The sequence below is a fragment of the Columba livia genome, chromosome 1 (genome assembly GCF_036013475.1).
Source record: "Columba livia isolate bColLiv1 breed racing homer chromosome 1, bColLiv1.pat.W.v2, whole genome shotgun sequence".
Lineage (NCBI taxonomy): Eukaryota > Metazoa > Chordata > Aves > Columbiformes > Columbidae > Columba > Columba livia.
The window spans coordinates 195905258-195927846 of NC_088602.1; the positions used below are offsets into that span (position 1 = coordinate 195905258).

The 22589-nt window shown below is 37.6% G+C and overlaps 1 protein-coding gene across 5 annotated transcripts in view; it reads right to left on the minus strand.

The window, feature by feature from the left end:
* SLC2A13 (solute carrier family 2 member 13) overlaps positions 1-22589 on the minus strand; it is a 211849-nt gene that overhangs the window by 55614 nt on the left and 133646 nt on the right. The window lies entirely within an intron of this gene.

Consider the following 22589-nt stretch of genomic DNA (forward strand, 5'->3'; position numbering starts at 1 on the left):
GAAACCTTTTGCAGCAAGGTCTATAACAAGAATACTAAATAAGGTGAGATTAATTAGTCTTTCCTTTTCTCACAACCTTCTGTCACATCAACTTTGCTTAGACCTTTACTCATCTTATGGTCCTTGAGCAATCCCAGCTATTCTTGAAGTAAAGCTGAACTAAAATTTTTTCACGTGAAAAAAAGAAATTGAAACTTAATAGATAAATGACATTTTCAACAACTTATTGTTCTAGCAAAGCCACTTATTTGTTCAAAGAATAATACTTGGTTGGTCTACAGCTTGATTTTCTTAAATCAATGCATTGTATCCTATTCATCCCATTTTACTTTATCCAATTATTCTTCATACTTAAATATTTTTTATTATTTGCTTGCACTCCTTCTGTGTTCAGCTACTATTCTTTCGTAATTTTAACTGTAATCTCTCAAAACAAGAGCTGTCCTTCTGCTCTATATTCCTGCATGACTTAGTGCAGCACTGTCCTGATCCACAAATAAGCCTTTAAAATTCAACAGTAATGCAAATACATTTTATTAGGTTAGAGGCTGGTTATGACAAAATTTCCTGGTTTCCCCACCATTTAATGAAACAATTCTATGTTTTCCTGTGTTCACACGCCAATAGTAAAGCTTGCTGCTAATGGATATAATGCTCTCTCTTTCTGAAATTTGCTACGATTCAGCTATTACGGGGTTGGAGAAGAAAAAAAAAAAAAGCACACTTTCAAGTTTCCTAGTAAATGACACACTGGTTATTGCTATATTTGTTCTTTTTTAAAAAAGAAAACAATGTAAAGTATGTAAAATGCAACACGATGCATGCAGAAAGCCAGAAAAGTCAAACAATCAACTCACGGAATCGAAATAGGAAAAAAAAGCCCTACAGCTACAGCGTGAACAATGAAGATGACTGTGCCATCATCTTGTTCATAGGATGAATTGTGTTTCACACAGAAATTGTTTTTATACATATTTTTCATCACTCAACCACGCTCCAAGGGTAAAAACAAATGGCAACCTACACAAGGTTTGTTTAGAACAACCTTCATGGTTTTATTATAATAACATAGTAAATATCAAACAGCACAGTATCACCAGAGTTCTCTTGTGCAGGCAAAGGTAATTCAGCTCCAGTACTTTTTGAAGAGTAATGACTCCACCTGTTTGAGTATAATCTAAGAAAATGAACAGCAAAAATGTATTATCGAAAATGCACAGAATAACCGATTCTTCTCTTTAGTAGTAGTATTATCATTACCATGACCTGTGTACTGCTTGTAGACTGAAATGTCTAAACAAACTCCCTTTGGTTTACATTCACATTTCATCCAGCAGGTTCTACTGAACTGACTATCTGGTGAAGATTCCTCGTTTCTTATTAGAACAGGTTGCATGGAAACCAGAATGAAAGTTCTATTAAGACAAAATAATAGAACTGTATAACAACTCAAGTGAGAACATGGATGAAGTTCTGTTATCAGGCACCTTGTTAAGGTCTCTGAAGAAAGCCAGACTTCTTGACAACTTTAATTTAAATCCTGCAACCGAGATTTTGCTTGAAAATGTCACATTGAACAAAAATTTACATTTGAGAATTTTCATGACAGGTATCTAGAGAACTTAGGGGCATATAATAATTTGAACTGAAATATTTTAATGAAGTAGCAATTACAGGGTAACAGGCATCAGCTTTCAGACAAAGTCAATTCTCCCCAAAGGTCCTTTTAGAAATAGCAGCCGTGAATAAAACCTGCATCTCGGCCTGCCAGCCCCGCTGATGGAAGATGACTGACTGCCTTCACGGTGGGCAAGACACATCACTTACTGTTTCGCAAAATATTCTGCATCAGACAATTGAGGGCTATGACTATGAACTGGCTTTGCTGGCCTGCTAAGCAGGAGTCTAGAAACAGCACAGGAATAAAAGTCCTTTTCTTCTCAAAGTGGCCAAGATAAATTAATCCCAGAGGGGCAGAAACAGTGAAACTGAGAGGAGAAAATCCATCACATAAATGAAAATTCTATGAGTTTCACTGGCACAAAGAAAGGTCTTCTTGCCTGAGAACATTCAAATCAGCGGTCCCGAAAAAATGTTTTCATTTACAAAAGGAGTAAAAGGCAAATGGAAGATGGATATCTACAAAAATACAAAACAGCAGCAGTTCACTGAGCAGACACACCTGACATACGAGGCAAGGGAAGAGTAAAAGTCCCATCAAGCAAAGCTGTTCATGAATCGGGTTTTCCTCTTTTTGAGGGAAAAATCCCAACTGGAGGTAATCCACATTTTGCACCAATTGTCCGTGCCATATGAACCTCCTCAGGTGTTGTCTAAAATGTTTGGAGCAAACTATATTTTGTGAAACTGCGTGCTACATTTTTTGATGTAAATGCCAGTATGGACTATAATAAAGTAATTTACCTTCTCACTCATTTACTTTTTTTCCTTCATCCTCTTTTTTTAAGGTCAGAGCTAAATTTGCCAGCAGGTGACTCTGAATAACCAGTAGGATGACACTGCCTTTGTCCTGTTCATTCCTACTCAGAGCAAAGTGGGAATGCATATAGGAAATCTGGATCTTTTTACCTCCGCATTCCCAATCATTCCATTTGAATGCTGTTGTTTTGTCATAACTCACTTTTTGTGATTTGGAGTGTTTCAGAAGATTTTTAAAAATACAATCAGATGCATGGTAATGGATTAGTCACACATAGGGTCAGCCTGTTGTGGTTTAACCCATCAGGCAGTGAAATACGACACAGCCGTTCACTCACTCCCACCCCCAGTGGGGTGGGGGAGAGAATCAGAAAACCAGGTAAGCCTCGTGGGTTAACATAAAGACAGTTTAATAGGACAGAAAAGGAAACACTAATACTAGTAGAATATATGAGTGGCGCACAATGCAATTGCTCACCATCCGGTGATGCTCAGCTTGTACCTGGGCAGCGGTTCCCCCAGCCAGCTCCCCCCACAATATATCCTGAGCATCATGTCATATGGTGTGGAATATCCCTTTGGCCAGTTGGGGTCAGCAGTCCTGGCTGTGCCCCTCCCAGCTTCTTATGCACCTGGCATGGCACGAGAAGCTGCAAAGTCCTTGACTACTTAGCAACAACTTAAAGCATCACTGTATTATCAACATGATTCTAATTCTAAATCCAGCTACTAGGAAAAAATTAACTCTATCCCAGCCAAAACCAAGATGCTGTCAAACAGTGACCAGCTGACAAAAAAAAAAAAAAAAAAAAAGCTAAAAATTAGCAAAATGTGGGCTGTAAAACATCCTTCAAAAATTTGAGGGTCTATTGCTTGCTACCTGATATAAAGAAACATTTAATAACATACAACTTCTGTTCTTATTTGTTCCGAATATTTCCCATGGCAATATAACAGAAGTTAAGAGATACACCAGCATGCTAAAACTCCACTATTCATCTGACCTCTTCCTTGTGCTTCTACCTGATTTCCCTGCTGCCTCTGTCTTCACTCTTCTTGGCTTTTTATTTGGTCTTAATTCCATCCCAGAATCTACTTAACACATCAAGAAAAACATCCAGGATAAACCAAAGTAAGCTCTGTCTAAGACAGACAAGGATTGATTTTCTCAAACCAAAGTTTGTTTGATGATCCTTGCCAAGGTAAGAACAATACATATAAATACAGTAGCAAGACCTCCCTACACATGTACAGTTTCACTGCCCCTCCTAACAGTGCTTCTAATAATACCACATACCTGCAACAACATATTTTATTTCCATATTTGAGTGACATATTTAAAGTACAGAGATGTTAACACACTACTAAAAATAAAACTTCTGCAACTGTGATCTCTTAAAGCTAAGTTGCTATTTTATTTTCTAGTTTTACAATACACACACTAAAAATGCATTTTTTTTGTTTAAAATTTTACCTCTTCCTCTCAGTCTGACCTCCAGCCTCAGCCTTGGGCTCTCCCCACATCTCCACATTATGCCAAACTTGGTCTTGTTCTTTTCATCTCACTGTGACCACTGAGGCTTCAGCAGGCCCACAGCTCTTCAGCAGGGAAGAGCCTGGTGCTCTTTGCAGAAGAATGATTTGTGGATTTGAACGTTATTTCAGCATTGAGAAGATAAGTCTGAGGGCACTTTTGCAGCTACTAGCATAATTAGCACTGTCTGGCAAACAACTCAGATTACCAAGGTTTTATAAGAAGTGCATAGGATTTAACATAAGACAGCATAGTAGAGAGATTGGGAAATCACTATCATACCAGAATTGTCAAATTCTCAAATCTAATACTAAATGGTCATCTATGTTCTTCCTTTAAATATTGCACTGTAAAATAGAGCATGCTGCAATATAAGATACAAACATTCTAGGCTTACCAAGTTAAGTTCTGATAACTGTTGTACCCTCAAACATCAACACTGACATTACAACTGCCAGACTCTACTTGCACAAGCGAAAAAATAAAGGGTGACATCTAACCATTTTCTCACAAAGAATTTAAAAATCTCGACTTAATAAAAGGGTTGTCATATATCATGAACAAAGCTCCTTCCATTGTAATAGATAAAAAGGATTATCTAGGTGGTTTGGTTGTTTGTTTTTTTTTCCTTTAAATAGAAAGACTACTTTTGTTAGAGAAACGAGATACTTATGGCCCATGCAGACACTGCTGCCTGTGACCATTTTGCAGGGCCAGGTTATGACCTTCCTCCTGGAAGAGAAGGCTGCATAAGGACGGAGCAAGTTTTCCATCAGTGAGCATTAGGGGGAAGGAGAAGGGGAGAAATCAGATCTTTGGATTCCACACTGGTATAAAAACAATTACTTTGAAGAGAACTGTCTGCAAAATTACACTGTCGGAAGCAAAACATCACATAGCCTCATTCCTAAAGGTTGACAGCATTACTGAAATATCTGTCTCCACCACTGGGAAGGACTCTGTGTGCTAAGTGCTGTACAAATACAAAACAATTAAATGACCTCTCTCAGAAAGCTTGCAGTGTAAACACAAGGCAAAAAAACAAATGGATGCTGACAGATGGGGATAGATAACGAGGAAGCACCAGTAGTCCCTGACTTGCAACAATGTCAGCACACCAACACCATGCACCCCTACTGCTCATGGACATCTTGCTTTGAGAAGGTGGCTTTATTTATTTTTTTTAAGCATCAGTTACAAGGAGAAAACTTGCACTGCAGGGAAAGGAAATGAAAGGTGAATAGCTTTCAGTAGATAACACAGCTAAAACGCCTGCATTGGGGAAATGCAAGACTGATACAGCAGAGAAAGGAAACATCCATTTTCCTGAGTGGTCAACTGTACAACTGCACAGCATATCTACCTGACAACTTAGTCCTTTAAGGAGTATGGAGAAATTTAAAAAAATAAAGCTATGTTAAACTCTTTACACCCAGTCTACTGGCTACAGTAAGCTGCTCTGCCTATGGGGACAAGTCTAATGAGCAGAGACCTGTGTTCAATAAGCCAGAGCTCAACATACAGTTCTCAATCAAAACACACCAGAACAGCCTAGTTCAGAGTAGCTGAAAGCCTGGATCATCGTGGCATCATCATGTTGGAAAGAAGCAAGCCGCACTTCTCACCGGCTCACAGCAATTTTTATCAGAAATACTTCTGAGAGAAGCCAAAAGGAGACATGCTTTGTCCTTGAATGCTGGAGATTTGGGCATCACCTGAAAGTTGAGGCTGACTTGCTACTCTTCCTTTAGACTGCTGCTGCCCCTTACCAGACTCCGAAATATCTTCTCCAGACACAAACCTTGAGCCAGCTGCCTTTTCATTCAAGTCCTTAGCTCAGGCTGGCACTTAGAAATCTGAGTGACACAACAGTCTGCATTTGATGGAAACAACTGTTGAGCTGGGAGTTGTCAACATTTATTACAGGCATAAAGACACTGCCACATAAACTTGCATAGTTTTGAGATGACAGTGTATGATACAGTTTCTGAACAAGGAATAGTGAATGTTAGCTTTTGCTAATTATACTCTCATGGGGGGGCATGGAAAAAATCAGAGACAACATATATGAAAAACAAACTGAAAAAAAATCCTAAACATTACTTATCTGGCACACTTGTCTATGTAGGCTGCAAGTTCAAAAAATTCACAGCATTTAAAAGACATCAAATAGTAGTATGCATATAGCAAATAATCACCTTTTAGCATTAGAGTATGCCTCTCTTCATTATTCTTCACAGATATTTGCATGGAAGAAAATTTCCTCAAAGGCTGTGTCACAAGAACATCAAATGAATTACTGCATAATTCACAGAAAAATTAGTTTACTTTGTTGGGAAAGTAACAAAAGATTACTACTATTTGATACATTATTGCCCTTTGGCAGCCAGTCAGGTGGCATCTCCTGAAGCAAAGGTCATGCTCTCAGTCAAGTGGGTCTTCAAGCATGATGGACAGAGAACATGGGTTTAGAAGACTGCAGGGTCAAACCCCTTGAACAGTGATGGATAGATAAGTACTTCTCTAAAGCCTTCTCGCCACCTGGTCGCACAATTTTTCAATCTTCTTCAAACACTAGTAACTCTACGCCCTTTCTGTCAGTCATCAGTGTCAGCTCCCTGATTTCTTCAATGAAAACAGTGCCATACTATCATCCATCGGTTCAATTTGGCTCAGACATACTGTGGTCACTAAGATTCCTGTGTTTACACTATCTAACATATTTTGTAAATACATTTTATTTGCAAGCACTGCAGGCAGTTAAACACACAGAACACCTTTGTCAGTATCAACAATATGTGTGACAGTAATATTTTACATGTTTATGTTCCTACCCACACACTGCAGAAATGAAGCAAAGTGAATTCTACCTCTTTCTATATATTTGAACAACACCTTATTTTAAAACTGTCATGTCTTCAACCCTTCTTTATCTAGAAAGTCTTAACATACTTCTCATTTATCCTTAACCTAAAATTTCCCATCCTTTCCTCACATTTCTAGAATTGCCCATAGAAGGGAAAAGCCTACAGATTTTAGACATGATGTACACAGTTGTGGATACATAAGAAGTAACATTTTAACATTTATCCATTGTTAGACTTATAATGCATATAAACAATAATTACTTATGCACATGACATAGTTAGGTATTGTTATCCTGAGAAGAATTAAAAGATGAGCCTATCTCAGCACCTTCCTTCAAAAACCCGGAAAAGCAGCACAGGTACCTAAGCAGGGGTGAGGACAAACTGGTGGGGAGTTTATTCCTCGCAAATGAAACAACACAGCACCATCATGAAATACCAGCATATTCAGTGCTTTGTGGTGTTCTACTTTATTAAGTAAAGTAACAATTGTAGCACTACATTTTGCTCCCATTCTCTCCCTCCCATCCCTCTCATCTCATAATACCTCTAATTTTACACAGGGAAACACCACCCTTATGGAGTGGATTCTGTCTGGCCATTCCTTTCCACAAACACAGGTTTTACTGGGTTTAAATACCTCTGTACAGCTCAAGCAAGATTATAACAGGCAGCAATGTCCTTTTTCCGGCTTTAATGACAACATGAAAAAAAACTGCTTGTTTAAAATCTTGCATGTAATCAAACATATATTTAGACACAGAAAATAGCCAATAACTTGAATTTTTGAGAAAGCTAACAAAAACAAACAGGCAAGCCATGTCACATTGCTGTACTCTATCATTAATTAGTCTAATGAACACAGAAACCCCACCAAATAGGATGAAGTTGTGACTCAGAGCAGCAGCTGTGATTCTGATCTGAAACCTCTGGGGAGTGTCTGTGACAGTGAGTGTGGCGGGCAGACTGAAGAGCACCGCCACAGAGGAAGAAATTTCTGCAATGGGGGAAGAAATTACTCCTTGGACAGCTGTTAATTTGTTCCAGACAGAGAATCTTGCTATTAGGAAAGGAAAATGCCTTTCATGAAACCAGGATAAATCCCCAAATAAGTAAATTATTTCAATTCTATGGAGAATTCCTAGTTTAGAAAAATATCATAAACAACAGTTGCTTATAACCTCTTCGTAACTATATTTACATAGAGTAAAAAATAAAAAACTATGCAAAGAACATAAGACATGTCTACACCAATAAAAATGTTAAAATGTGTATGTCAATTTACTTCACTGCTTCTGTACACAATGGTTTACTGTGCAGCAAGCAAGGAATCACTGCAAGATTATGTTGTTAGCAAAAGCCAAAAGCTGGTTTACTGAAAAGATGGGCCACAGATCAGCTTTGACACTGCAAGAGAAGATGAAAGACAGACCTTGGAGCAGCCCTGGCCGATGACAGTCCTGTGGCTCCAGCCACCCTGCGTGACCCTGCACGTACAGCTCTGAGTGCTGGAAGAGCCAAGAGCTTTAGAGGAGCTAAACTACAATTTATTCCAAGCTAATAGCCCAAATGAGTCTCCTGACTGGTTTAAGAGAAGCTCAAAAGTATGAAATCATATCACTGTGTGAAAACTATTGTCATATGCACACTACAGGCACACCACAGGAAGCTAAAACGTGCCACTTAAGGGCAGTAATTTGCTAGCCGGAGTTAGAAAATGTGCTTAAAGCTGCTTGCAACCATGCAGACCAGTGTTGTGTTTGTCAGTCCTTGTAAGAAGGACTGGAGGCAAGATAATATGTTCTTTGCAGGAATATACTGATTTCATTTGTCCCTCAGCTGAATAATTTTCAGGAATAACTCCTTCAGGAAAATAAAAAAATAGTTGCTACTTCTTCAGGGTCAAAAGAAAAAACACGGTTTTCAGAACAAGATTGAAGTCATATAACAGTATCTTTTCTTTTACACAACCATTTGCTTCAATGTATCCTAACAAGACACAGCAGAAATGAGGGCTCAAGTGTAGCACAGATGCCCAAGAGCTACTTGTTCAGATTTCAAAAGACAAAAACCTCAATATGGCTCTTAGGTTCTGCTGAGAGGAAGGCCAAGTGAACTAAGCGTCTAACCATTGAATTAAATTTCATTTTCCAACAAAAGCTTTCCAGTACACTTTGAAGCTCTATCCCTCTCAGGCAATGTGTTTTTCTTCTCTGTTTCTATACTGTCTTTTAAATTTCCCTCTCTAGCATTGTCTAATCGCCCCGTTGTCTGCAGTAGCATATTACACTATTAAGGGAATTAAGATTTCCTTAACTGGACGCAAGTCCACCATCTCAAACTGCTTACCTATATCTACTGCTTGGTCAATATTCACTTCTGCACTGAAGAGTTTGCATAGGTGGTGGCATCAGTTACACCCGTGCAAGGAAAAGTCACTGAAGTTGCTCAAGCACAACTGAAGACCCAGCTGGGCAGCACAACCTTTTACAGAGATGCTTGGAAAGGATGTGATCAGGCCAGAATTTGCAGAGAGAGGAGGAATTTGACCATAAGGTAATTTGTTTAAATTATTGTCTAGCTAGTTTAAGTTAATGAATGTAATAAATCAATCAGCAGTAAGATCCAAATACCTGTGGAGACCTGACCAGCACCTTGCAGAGCCTGTGCTCCAGATCTCAGTACAGTCCATCGTATTTCTTATATGCATAGATTACTACAAGAAATTCTGTTTCTGTCTCTGTTCAGAATTCCATCAGTGCCTGAATTCATTTGCCACAATGTGAAAAGAATCATCAAAAAATTGGTTTTTGCTGTAAGATACTAGCATTTAAAACAGGACTGTATACCCTGGAAAATACAATGAGATAAGTCTTGCTATTTTTACTTATTCAAAACTCTAATAAAGCATATAAGATAGAAAAGACTACCATAATGTATTTGATAATTTCAAAACTATAAATGTTTTAACACAATGATTATTTCCTTACCATTATATGAAACAGAAAAGGAAAATTACTTGGAATGAGTATATGTATCCCTTAAGAGCTGCCCTATTTCACTAATAAGTCACTCTCCATTCCTACATGCACCAGAAAAAGAAAAATCAGCCTGTATCCTGTCTTTTATTTCCACTGTAAAAAATGCCATTCCAGGCGTATCCCGCTCCTTCCCTGGACTCTCCCCATCACTCCTCATTCTCCTCACAGGCTTTACAGACAGGTTGCTTTCTTGCTGCACTGAGGAAATAAGAGTCTCTTAAGTAATTCCCTACTTTCTTTTGATTTGGTGACTGTACTCCATCCCACACCTTCCATCTGGGTTAATTTGACCATAGCGATCTCTTTTTTGCAGACTGCTTGTGATAACAAAGTCTTGATTAGCCTTTAGATGCCACGAGGTTTTATTTATGATCCATTTCTGGACAACTTTGACTCATGGTAAGGCTTTACATTGCACATAACCTTTCAACCTTCTTTTGGCCTCTCTCCACCTCTGTGGCACAAGGCATTTTGTCTAGCCCGCAGTGGCTTAACTCTTATTGACAGACTCCAAAGAATCCAATTTAAAGAACCATTTTCTATGCCCTTAAAGTAAAGGTGAATAAACAGATCTAAAGGGCATCATATCTCTTACTCTCTGTTTGAGTGGGATCAGTAATATATTTCACCGAGGTTGTTCATGTTGCTGAATCAGGCAGCATCTAACCAGGTGACCTTTTATACTTTAATTTGTGTCTTTCAAGACTGGTTACATTGTGAGCTCTGAAGTGCTTCCCATTTATATATTCCTTGTTTTTAATCTAAGGAGGAAACACTTTCTTATGCTAAGAAAACAGCCCAATATTTGGATAATACATATCCTCTGTGTTTTCACAAGTGAGCAAACCTCCATTACAAACAAAACTCTCTCCCCCTACTATTCTACTCTACCTTAAGGAAAAAAAATAAAACCAATTGGTCACTGATTGATATCTGATTTCCTGATAGCTCTCAAAACTTTTTAAAAATGGCCTTTGCTAGAGATAATGAAAAAGCACAGTTCAACAAAATGATTAATATTAAACATTAACAACTGCAGAAGAAAGGAATTTTCACAAGATTATTAGAAAGGTAATAGCACAAGAGAAACTGTTGAGACCAACCAGAAGCTGCCTAGACAAATAATACATTAAAGCAAACAAGGCAACCAGTATTGCTGTTTAGGCAGCTTCCTTCAGCAATCATTGACCAATGATTTATAAACAACATCACTGCTCTGAGTTCATGTCATTACTTGGCTTTACATATGAACAACATGAATGAGATGCATTTAACTGAGTTAACAGCTACATCGTGCACACACTATATATAAAGACGTTTTTCTTTACATAATTGCTTTACCATAAATGATACTAACCCAATCCATACATTTCAGCAAAGACTTTACTCCCACCCATGCAGTTCAAACAGTTCCTCCTGTATGGCCCTGCAGCACAGTTCATACCAGATTTGTGACATGGGAGTTATTACCAAGGCAACAGATAGAAATCAAACAGTATTGTGATTTCACTACACGCAAAAGGGAGAGTAGAAGCCAAATGCCAAAAAAAAAAAAAAGGGAAAAATTTCTATTAAAGACACAAATCCTTCAATAATATCAAAAGAAGTGGTAGAAAATAGTGGCTTGAATACATTTCTTCTTTAAATAAATACTTTGGTTTTAAGTTATCTCCAAAATGACAGTCTTTCTTTAAATATGCTTTCACAATCTGAAGAACTATAGAACAGATTTTATCAGTTACCATCAAAAAAAAAAATCACAATTGGGTGAAACAAACAAACAGAAGTACCATCAGTAGGACTGTTGGTTGTTTTCCAGCATTTTAATACAAATGCCTCAGCATTCTGGCTGGTTTACCACTGAAGATTACATTAATTTGTATGAAACACTGGGGGTAAAAATAATACGCTTGTGCACATAATCCCTGCTGATGAGATTTCATTAAAAATAAAACAGGTCGCAAGTGAGAAGACAGATAGCAGTATTTGCTTCAAAACAACTTGGTGTGTCTGCTCCTACACAGTTCTTTGAACATGTGTCTTTTGAACATGTTATATTTGTTAAAGACACTTGACTTTGGGTTTTGTTGTTTGGGTTTTGTTGTTGTTGTTTTGGGTGTAGTTTCTTTTTGATTGGTTTGTGTTCGGTTGTTTACTATTATTATTATTACTACTACTACTAGTATTGTTATCATCATTATCATTATTATTATTAAAGTATTAGTTAATACTCAGAAGAATCCTTTTTAATACATCTGCAAGATTTTAAAGATAATTAACCAAATCATCAGGCAGACTTTCTAGTATATGGGTGCAGACTGTAGCTAATAATTTGCTGCTGTCATACCATGAGGTTTACTTCCACTCACGCTATTCCACTCTTCAGTATATTTTCTTCAACAATAACCTGAGACAGAACTTAAAAAAGACAATAAAAATGTATTTAATGTGGTGGTTTTCCAATGCATTGAGTTAAAGGTTCAGGTTTGGGGAAGAAAAAGAAGAAAAAACAAAACAACACAACAACAAAAACCAAAACATAAAAAAACCCCACAAAACCACCACAACCAAGCCAGTGTTCAGGACCAGAAAAATAAGCAAAAGACTAATATTTAAAGACTTATGAAACAGAAAAAAATCCAGTGTTTCGAAACAGAATGAGAGGCTGCAGTTAAGCGTTCATTCCAGTACCTCACATCAGCACCCTGAACCTGCTTCCTCTGCAATTTGAGGTGGTATTTTGTTATTTTTAAACCTGAAGAAAATTATAATGCAAATAAACATCCACCTCAATATCACTTTATGTGTTTGGCAGTCTAGGATTTTTTAAGTTTGTCTTGGTTTTATGGGAGGGTTGTTAAGTTTTGTTGTGTTTTTTTAATAATAAATGGATAGATGATGAGAATTATCAGAAGACAGGTGGGGTGTAAAAGTTTAATTTAAAGGAAACCAGCCTTTTCTTTCAAACTTACATTCACCTTCTATTGTATGTCTACTAATTCCAACACCAAAGAAACCCAAATACATTATTTCTGATACATTCTCTACTGTTGTAACAATTTAAGCAATTAGAAATAAGGAGCGCTTCATACTTCCCTCAAGACACTCAGTCTAATATCTCTAAGACTAAACTATGCTCTGATAATCATTCTAGATTTTACTTAATTTCATTCTGTTACTCTCATTGCATAACATCTTGAACTACCCTCCCAATCTTCCTGGTACTTAAACCTTCAAAACTTCTATATCTGAATTACATGTTCTTTGATCTCCAATACTTAGGACAAGGCTGTATCTGTAATAATCATCTTCCAAAAGCTCTGGCTAGTTAGACTGACAAAGCAGGCAACTTCTTAAATAAGACGAACGTTTTATAGCTTTAATCTAGTTAACAACTCCATCATGATTCAGTGGCTTGGTTTGCATTTTTTTTTCCTTTAAGTGGATTAAAGCTGTGATTTTCTATTTCAAAAGGAACAAGAACATGAAATGTGCACAGAACTGGCATTAGCAGTGAGAAGCTTCAGCCTGAGCGGAAACCTTGAAGTTTGCCGTATGGCACTGCCCAAATAACACAAGCCATAGATTTCAGGCTTTGTGTTTTACAGTGAATTACAAATCTATACTTACAAACTGACTCACATTAATTTCTGGCCATCATACCATGTCAGCACAACAGGAAAAGAAAGATCCACCTGCTTTTTAATGTTATTTTTCAATAGGAAACTTAACATAATGTGGTTTTACTGATAGCAACACTGATACACGGGTGACTTGTTTTGAAATTTACTGTCTTTCTTGTATCCTAAACACCCTCTCACAGTTATTTCAACTGATAAATTACAGACTTTGGAGCTAAACCATTAAACCCTTAAACTGCTCAGGGTTTTGTAGGCCATCTCCAACAAGCACACACAAGCATATTTAAGAAAAATGCTTCACTCTTTAAAGAAAACCGTTAAAGCACAGAAGTTAATTTAAAACATAGCAAATAGATACATACACTTGAGCAATATTGTGGCAGCCTTACAAATCTTCACATTTAATGAGCTGCCTCCTTGTGCCTCAAGCACAAGATGCATCCATCTACATCACTCAGACTTGCAGTTTGCTGGCTAAGTACAACATCAAAACAAAGTACAAGGTTTAGAACTATTTAATACATCTGGCAGTATGATGTGCTATTTTCTCTCCCCATCCTTCTCGGTGATTCTAAATCCCAATACTCACTACTATCCACAACCTCTTACCACGGTCAGGATTTGTGCAGGTCACATTAATTCTCAGGCTAGATGCGAGGAAGAAATTTTTTACGAGGGCAGTAAAACCCTGCAACAGGTTTGCCCAGAGAGGTGATAGATGCCTCATCCCTGGAAACATTCAAGGCCAGGCTGGAGAGGGCTCTGAACAGCCTGATCTAGTTGAAGGGTTGGAGTGGGGTTGGACTAGATGACCTCTGCAGGTTCCTTCCAACCCAAACTATTCTACGATTCTAATTCACGATGGAAGCAGTCAGCAGCCTGCTTCCTCCCTGTGGAACAAAGAGTTAATTTATTTTCTCAGACCTGCTGCAGTTTTTCTTAGCCAGCTAATGTTTTGTTTGCTTGTTTGGTTTCAGTTCCTGGATGCTGCTATTGGCATCCTGTCATCAACACATTTCTGCTTCAGCCACTTCCTAGCAGATTGACTAAGGCCCACTCCCCTTCCCAGGCAGCACTCACTTCCCACGTCTGTATTTTCTAATGACTGAGAAGAAGAAACAACATCAGAGTAGGGTCCGGAGAAATTATGGTCAAATTCCTCCTTGACCAGCCCCAAGCAGGAGGTGAAGGCAAAGAGAAAGAGGGAATCGAAAGGATTGACTCTGCCAACACAGCCATTTCCCAGCTGTTGTATAATAACTACTACCCATGGCTCCTGCAGACAGCCTTTGATGAAAGGGTGTTTAAGTCTTCTCTAACCTGCCCCACCAGCACCTGAACTGTCAGCTTGTAAACTGCTCCGGCCCAGCCTGAGGCCTGCGCCTCACACAAAGCTTTCATCTCCAAATCGGAGTTTGTCCTTGGTCAGAGTTCCAAAGCCACTGCTTCTCTCTTTAGGCTGTGTGATAATTTTCCAAATTAAAGTGGAAAGATTGCAACAAATAAACTAACTGTTCAGTTCAGGCCTGCCAATGGGAAGAAGAAAGAAAAAATAAATAAATAAATCGCTGTTCCAAGGCTTGGAAAACTTATAGCAGAGGTTGTTTTCTATGCAAGAAACTAGTGTCCGATAAGGACAAGTTGGTGACTATCAGCTCTTCAGAGCATTTTTATTTTTCTTTTAATTTCTAATACACCGAAGCAGGTGGTTTCCATAAAGTCTCATTTAGAATGCTTTACATTGAGTAATATGAAATCATTTATTAGCTACAATTTGTTCCTCTCAAGCTGTTAGAAGTTAGTCGCATTATTTCTGTAGAGTACACTTAACAGAGGCATTTGGTATAACAGGAGAGTCGCCTTTCCCAGTGTGCTTGACTAAACCAGACTTCCACTTAGTTGTTTTTCCATAAATATTTACAGTCTATCTAAAAAGCACCTGTATACTATATATACCCAAAGATACATCTCTTTTTTCTACTAAAGTTTTTCACCTTATGAGTTTGCACGCAGTACTATATAAAAATTTTGCAATATGAAGGAAGGATAATACGGTAAAACTAAGGGTCACTTCTCCAAAAAGAGTTACTGGAAGGATTTATTAAAAACTAATGAAATATCTAATGGATTATTATCTGAAAAGCAAGTGCACCTGCAACACAGGGTTTCTTTTTGTTTTATTAAACACCTTCTAAAGCCAAGAGGAAAATGGAAAAATTAAGAGAAAGATAAAAACTGTACAGATTACTCATAAAAGCATATTGAAGGATGAAAACCTAAGCAGGCAGCAGCCTCAATCTTCTGGAGTCATCAGAGAAAATTAGACTTGTTAATTACCAAGACATCTTAAAATTTTCTTGACAACAATACAAAATTCATATCAGAAAAAAACAGTGATGTAATTGTTCCTCCTTCAGTCAGACTGAAAGCACAGTTCGGTCTGAGAATATTCAAGAACAACTGAAGTGACAAGTTACTGGCCATGCAAAAACAAAGAAATAATGGCAGCCTGCTTTGTAATTGCTTTGGCCCAATTTAAACCTAAGTGGAGACTACAATAGAAGATATATTGCTCTTCAGTAACTGCTGTGCAACTTGGATGACATTGTAGCATTGTGTAAGTTTGGGATTTTGTTTTGTTCATTGTTGTGTTTTGTTTTTTTTTAAGGAAGTATGCTTTCTGCATTTTGCTGACTTTGTTTTAAAATGCACAGCCAGAGAACACATTAGAAACTAATACAACCTTAAAAACCGATGTTCATATACAAACCGTAAGAAAAATGTGAACCACCATTACTTTTTGCCAGTCGAACTTCTGTTTGCAGATCTCAACAACTATTTTCCAATATCTAAGCTAACAGTCAGTTATCTAGCAAAGTCTCACTTCTATGACCAACTTACTCACTATAAATCTGGTATAATTTTAAAATACATTAATCCACTAATTATAAGTCTCTCTATGGCTACTGATGCTGAAAGAGGAGAGAAGGCTCATATTACTTGTGCTGTAATTCACAAAACAAGGTATTTATTCAATGCTCTTCAAAATAATAAAAGGTTTAACAGCAGTCACTGTCCTATGCTACCTATTCATCTCCAAAAAAGTTTAAAAAATGGAATTCAAAGTCAAGTTTCTCAGTCTTAGCTTTCAGCATCCCTCTGGGGTTAAATCACACGTCCCTGTTGCAGCAGCAACCACCAGGAGCAGAAGGTCCAAGTGCTGGTACCAGCCCTGCTGGGTCCCAGGGTGACAGAGGGGCACGTGCTGCCCCACGCTCGCTTCAGCAACAGAAGGATTTTACAGCTCCTCATGGGTTCCAGCTCTGCAAATGTTGCACAATAGACCCAGCCATTAAACCTGTTGGGATTTGTGCTTTGCTTCCATTGAACTACTCTCTAGCCTCTATTCAACTTCAGAAGTATCCTGGCTTCCTTCCAGTACCACTCCTGTTCTCTTTCATTCTCTCATTTACATTCAATGTGATATTCATTCATTTTTCATGTTAATTGTTTTAATATTCTTATCTTCAAACCTTCAATTCCCATTGGTTACATAACCTCCTCTTGTCCTCTTTTGTCTTTTCCTTCTCTCTTTTAGCCAGCTTTTCCTTCTCTCTCATTACTCTGAGCTTTTTTCCTTCTCCATATAGTATTTTCTTCCACTCCCTATTTCTTGCCAGCTGGAAAAAGATGCTTCATTTTATCATCTCATTCTTTTTGTTCTTTTGTTTGCTTGCACAGATTAAAAAGCAAGCCTGCTGGAGCTCAAAAGCATCTGTGGACCAAATCTGAACACCAATACATTTTACATGTGGATTCACTTAAGTTTTAGGAGATGCAAGGATATCTTAACAATAAAGAGACATTTTATTAACTAGGAATAACAGATCACATCCACCAGGAAAAATGCAAGTTTAACAAAAATGCTGAAGGCCATAAGCTCTCCCTGTTGACACATTATACTACTCTTCCATCGCAGAAAGCTCTTCTAACACAATGTGAAAAGATAATGGCAAATTACAAAATTAGCATCACATCTAGTTTAGTGTTTCAACTGCAGAACCAAATATTATGTCTGGCTTTCATCCAGTCTGCCTAAAGTTTCCTGAGAATAAGAACAATCAAGATGATACAGCTGCCTCTTCAATCTTATCTTGGATTTACAGTCCTGAGGGCACAGGCAGCCTGAGTGATCGGCCACCAGCTCAGAACCAGCGAGCCCCCGAAAGAGCAGCAGAAACTCCAGCACAAGCCACAAGACCTGTGTGCAGCTCTGACAAGACAATACTGAACTCCCTCCAATCATGGCTAAATTACAGCTTAGTATTCAAGATAACTTCGGATTTTTTCCAAAAGCTTTCTTCCCCGTGTTTTGTTTTGTTTGTTTTTACTGCGATGAAGCTGCACAGCACCGAGAGTGCTTTCAGAAGTCCCAGTCCTACAGGAACATGAGCATATAGCTAAAACATCAATATACTCTATTGATGTTTTTCACCGAATGATCTGGAGTAGTCAAATCCTCAAAGTTCTCTCTTCCTCCCACACCCCAGAAAACGCCTTGTGGGGTGTGTTTTTTTTTTCCTTTTTTTTTTTTTTTTTTTTTTTTCAGAATAAAGAAGAAACTGATGGAAAATTAGCTTAAAGTTTTACCTTAAAATAGTCCTCCTCCCCTAAGTTTTAACTATGACCACTGTGGGCTTGAAAATATCTATACATCACTGTTTTAACAAAATTCTTGGATATGTTACTACTAAAAAGCAGAATTGTAGTAACTACTATCCTGGAACATAACTTCCTTCACAGGGCCTTTTTCAGTCTTCTATCAGCCAGAGTTGAGACTTCAGGCACTCTATCTTATCTGTCTAAAACTGTATGACTTCATCTTTTACAGGTCAGTTAAACCAGCAAAAGCCATGACAAAAGGAAACATTTTTTCTACTTCAGGCACTCTATCGAAAAGCAGTGGTACCCTTGTTCTTAGGCAAAAAGGGAATCAAAGCTATAGGTCACTGAGCTTTATTCTTTTACTGACTAAATTTATCATGCTAGAATTTGTTCCTGTGAGAGTCACAATCTCCTTTGCCTATTTTTACATTTTGTTTCTCTTTTAGATCCACCTCCTCAATGCAGAGGTTGCTCCACACGCTGTTCTCACCAGCTCAGTAACATCCTGTTCGTGATGAGAGTTCCTGGTTCCTTGGGGCTGGATGTTCCACACGTACATGGCTGATTCAAACACACTATTCCTGTTCATAATCTAGATCAGTTTATTGCACAACAGCATGAACTCTTACAAAAGTTCTTCTAGGTTTCCTCTCCCCATGCTCAAGAGAAATCCACCTACACATGGACTTTGTTGCTCTCATTGGCTTCATTACTGATATCCAATTTTTAACCAGAAAATGTATAACAGATTTCTAAACACTTAAGCATCGAATGTCTAGATTTTTGTTGTTGTCTTCATGTGTTTCTAGTAGGTATTTTTCTGCTTTTTATGATCTCTTCTACTACTGGGTACACTCAGTGATTATTTTTAGACCCCTGAAAAACTCATATATATAACTTGCTACCTCTAACACCCATACTTTTTGATTCAAACTCCTGTTTTCTAAAATAGAAGATTTACTCACATAAATCGGGGAAGTATTAAATCATTCTACAACTGTTTTCTTTCCTATATTTTCATTTCACTTTCCTGCCTTGTGGTTTGATTATGTTGGGAGGCTTTTTTAATGAATTTTTCACATACAAACTCACTCCTATGGCCTCACTTTCTTACAGTTAAATACAAGATTTAACAAATTATTTTACATCAGAAAGAGTGGAAATCCTCAAGCCAGAAGATTAGAACAAGTCAGGACTCATCATGGATGCTGCCACGTGAACCGGTCACAGTGTAGAAGAGTCCCATGGAAATACACAAGGAAGAAGGGGACAACCAGAGCCTAAGTGCTCAGGGCAACGGCAAGCCAGGGCCATCAACCGCTTCTCCTATGGCCTAGAAAAGGGCATATGCCAAGCAAAGAAGATTCACAGCTGCACCAAACTTACAGTGAACCATCAAAACGTTTGTTTTGACTGTTTTTGGTAGATGAGTTTGCAAAACCACTGAAGGCAAGTCCACGCAATCCTACAACCTGAAACAAAACCAATGTCTGTTTTCTTGATGCAACAACCAAACATGATGGAGAAGAAAATAGTACTTAGAGAGTTAATACAACATGACAGTTCCTTAAGGTACAATTTAATTACTGCATTTAAAGCAATCACCAATTTTTATGTAAGCAAACCATCAACAGACAGAAGCTTACTTATATTTGAAAAACGTCCTTTCATAGAGTGTCTTGCATACTCAATAACTAAAAATTTAGTTACACTGCTTTATTATTAAAAAAAATTGATATTGCAATTAGTTTACAAGGCAGTCCCTTAACAACAGTGCCTTCATGTGTTTATTATAGGCATTTTCTTATTTTAAAACTAAGATTCAACTACGGTTTATGGCTGTAATTCTGTCCTCCTACACGTCCACAAGCAAATTAGGTCAAACTATTTGTAAAACCTCCTACATAGAAAGGAGTTTGAGATTTTAAAACACATGAAGTTTAAAATAAACAAAGTCAACCTACCAACATCATAAACCTTGTGAACTGTCAAGTTTTTGTTCCAGCCTAATAAAGCCTCCTAAAGTAGTAAGAACCAAGATGTGACTGTCCATGGCTAGAGGTTGCATCCACATGGTGCTTAACAACATGTTAATAATGTTTATTATGTAAGTTTCCCTAATTAACTTCTAAACTTATTTCTGCATTTGGCATCTGTAAGATCCATTGGCAATGAATTCCACTATGTAATCACGTGTCGCATGAAAAAATATTTATTTTAAGCCTACTGCCGGGTAAGAGCTAGAAGTCATCAAAACTGTTATAAAATATGATAAATAATCATGCTCTCTTCATTTTCTCTATACATTAGTAGCTTTATATGCCTCTTACATTTCTGAACTCATTTCTCTTTGAAGTTGCAGAGTCCTAAACATCTTGTTTAAATACAGGTATCTCTCTCCCCATATGTAAGTTGGTTTATCCTTACTAAAAGAAAAGACAACTGCAATGTTTCTGCTACTGCAGATCGGTCATGGAACTCATCGTGTTTGTACAGAACTATAATGCAACTTCAAGATCTCTTGAGTCGTAACAACTTAGACTGCCATGCATGTTAGTTAGCCAGTTCTCTCCTGCAAGAATTATTGTATAATATTGTATAGTTAATATACTTGCCATTTTATTAATTTGTTATCTTGTATTATCTTTCCACAACTATTCACATTCACAGATTTGGGGGTCTTAATATCATGAACGGTGTACAACTGCAAGCTGTTATTTTGCTGTTTAGCCTCTCTCATAGACTCATTAGAACAGCAATATCTCCACAAAGATCCCTGTGGGAGTCTATTTTTGGCTTGTGATAACTGATCTTTTATTCTTATCTTCATTTTTCTCATCTTATAAAGTTATTAACCTGAGAAGGCTTCTCTCTTACTTTTGCGACCATCTGGTTTCTCCAAGAAACTTTGGCAGCAGCTGTCACAGACTAGGAGGGTTAGTTCATATGGGATATACAGTTCTAATGTGACCACAAACTCACATCCAATCAATTTGCAAGCTATAATCTGTCTACAACAATCACATTGGCTCTTCTTTATTATTTTATATTCTTCAGGTCCATGTTCATTTTTCATATTTATAAACATATCTTCTCATTTAATTCTATGACAGTTTTAATTAATTTTGATACGGACAGAAACAAAACTTTCTGGGCTGTAGCTTCACGCAGATTATGCAACATTTCCAAATTCAGTGATTATGTATTCAAATTACTCCAGACCTGTTGGGTGAACCCTGATTAGCCCAAGCAATTTGTTATTACTCATTTTAATCAGCTTGTTCTAAAAGTTGTTTCCATAACACTTGAATTTCAAAGAGACCATCTGAGACATCTCAAGTAAGCTCCAGTGCAGGAACATTCATGTAGAGTCCATAACTAACACAGATGCAAAAAGAATCTTCGTAAGATTTGCTGCTAAAGATTTTTCTTCTGCTAGTGTTCTCACACCATCTTGATCCTTACTGGGCCTGTAGACTACAAGGTCTCTTGCTTCTGATGTGCCTGAAGAATTTCTCCAAGCTCCTTCTGTGCCTATCTTCTGGTTTTCACACGTAACTTACCAGGTATGCCTTCTCTTGTTTCCCACATTTGGTTGCAATTTCTGCTTCATAAAGTCTCTCTTTAACTCTTAAAGATCTCTCTTCTTTGCAGTTTAACAACAATGAGTTTGGGTTTTTTCCCCTCCTTGTGACAGATGGCAGATATTTACTCTAACATTTAACATGGTAGCTCTTGATACCACAAAATGCTTTACCCTTTTGGCCATTATTTTTAACTATTTCCTAATAAGCTTGCTCCCTTAGATGTAGTTCTCTCCATAAAACATTACTGCGACATATTTTACACTTCCTCTTAAAATAATATTGAAATTGCACTCATTATATTTACTTTGTAGGGTAGCTCCACAGTAGTTTAGCCTTCAACTAGGTCTTGTGCCCTGCACATTTACCAAGAGCTACTCCTCTTGTGAGCTGACAGCTCATCACAACACCCAATATATTTTTCTTCACTTCTGCATTTACCAAAAGTCTTCACACATGTAACAGAACCATGGAATAACGGGAAATGCTTCTTCCCTCAGCATCTTACCTCCTTTAGCACTCCACAGTAATCTTCCATCTCATTTACATGGTCAGTAATTTAACCCTCACGGTATTTAGATCTATTTGCAGACAAAATCAAACTGTAAGTGTACTTTCTTATCTAGACATAGGTTTGATCGTATAACCCTAACATATAATAACACGTCTCCCAGAGCATAGTTTACATTCTCATCTCTATATAAATGTTTGCCTTTATACTAACATTCTCTTGTACCAGTTTTCTGAGATGCCAAATATGTCAGTATCCAGATTTCAAACCAGCATTACAGCTTTCACATTTCAGATTTGGTCCAGAA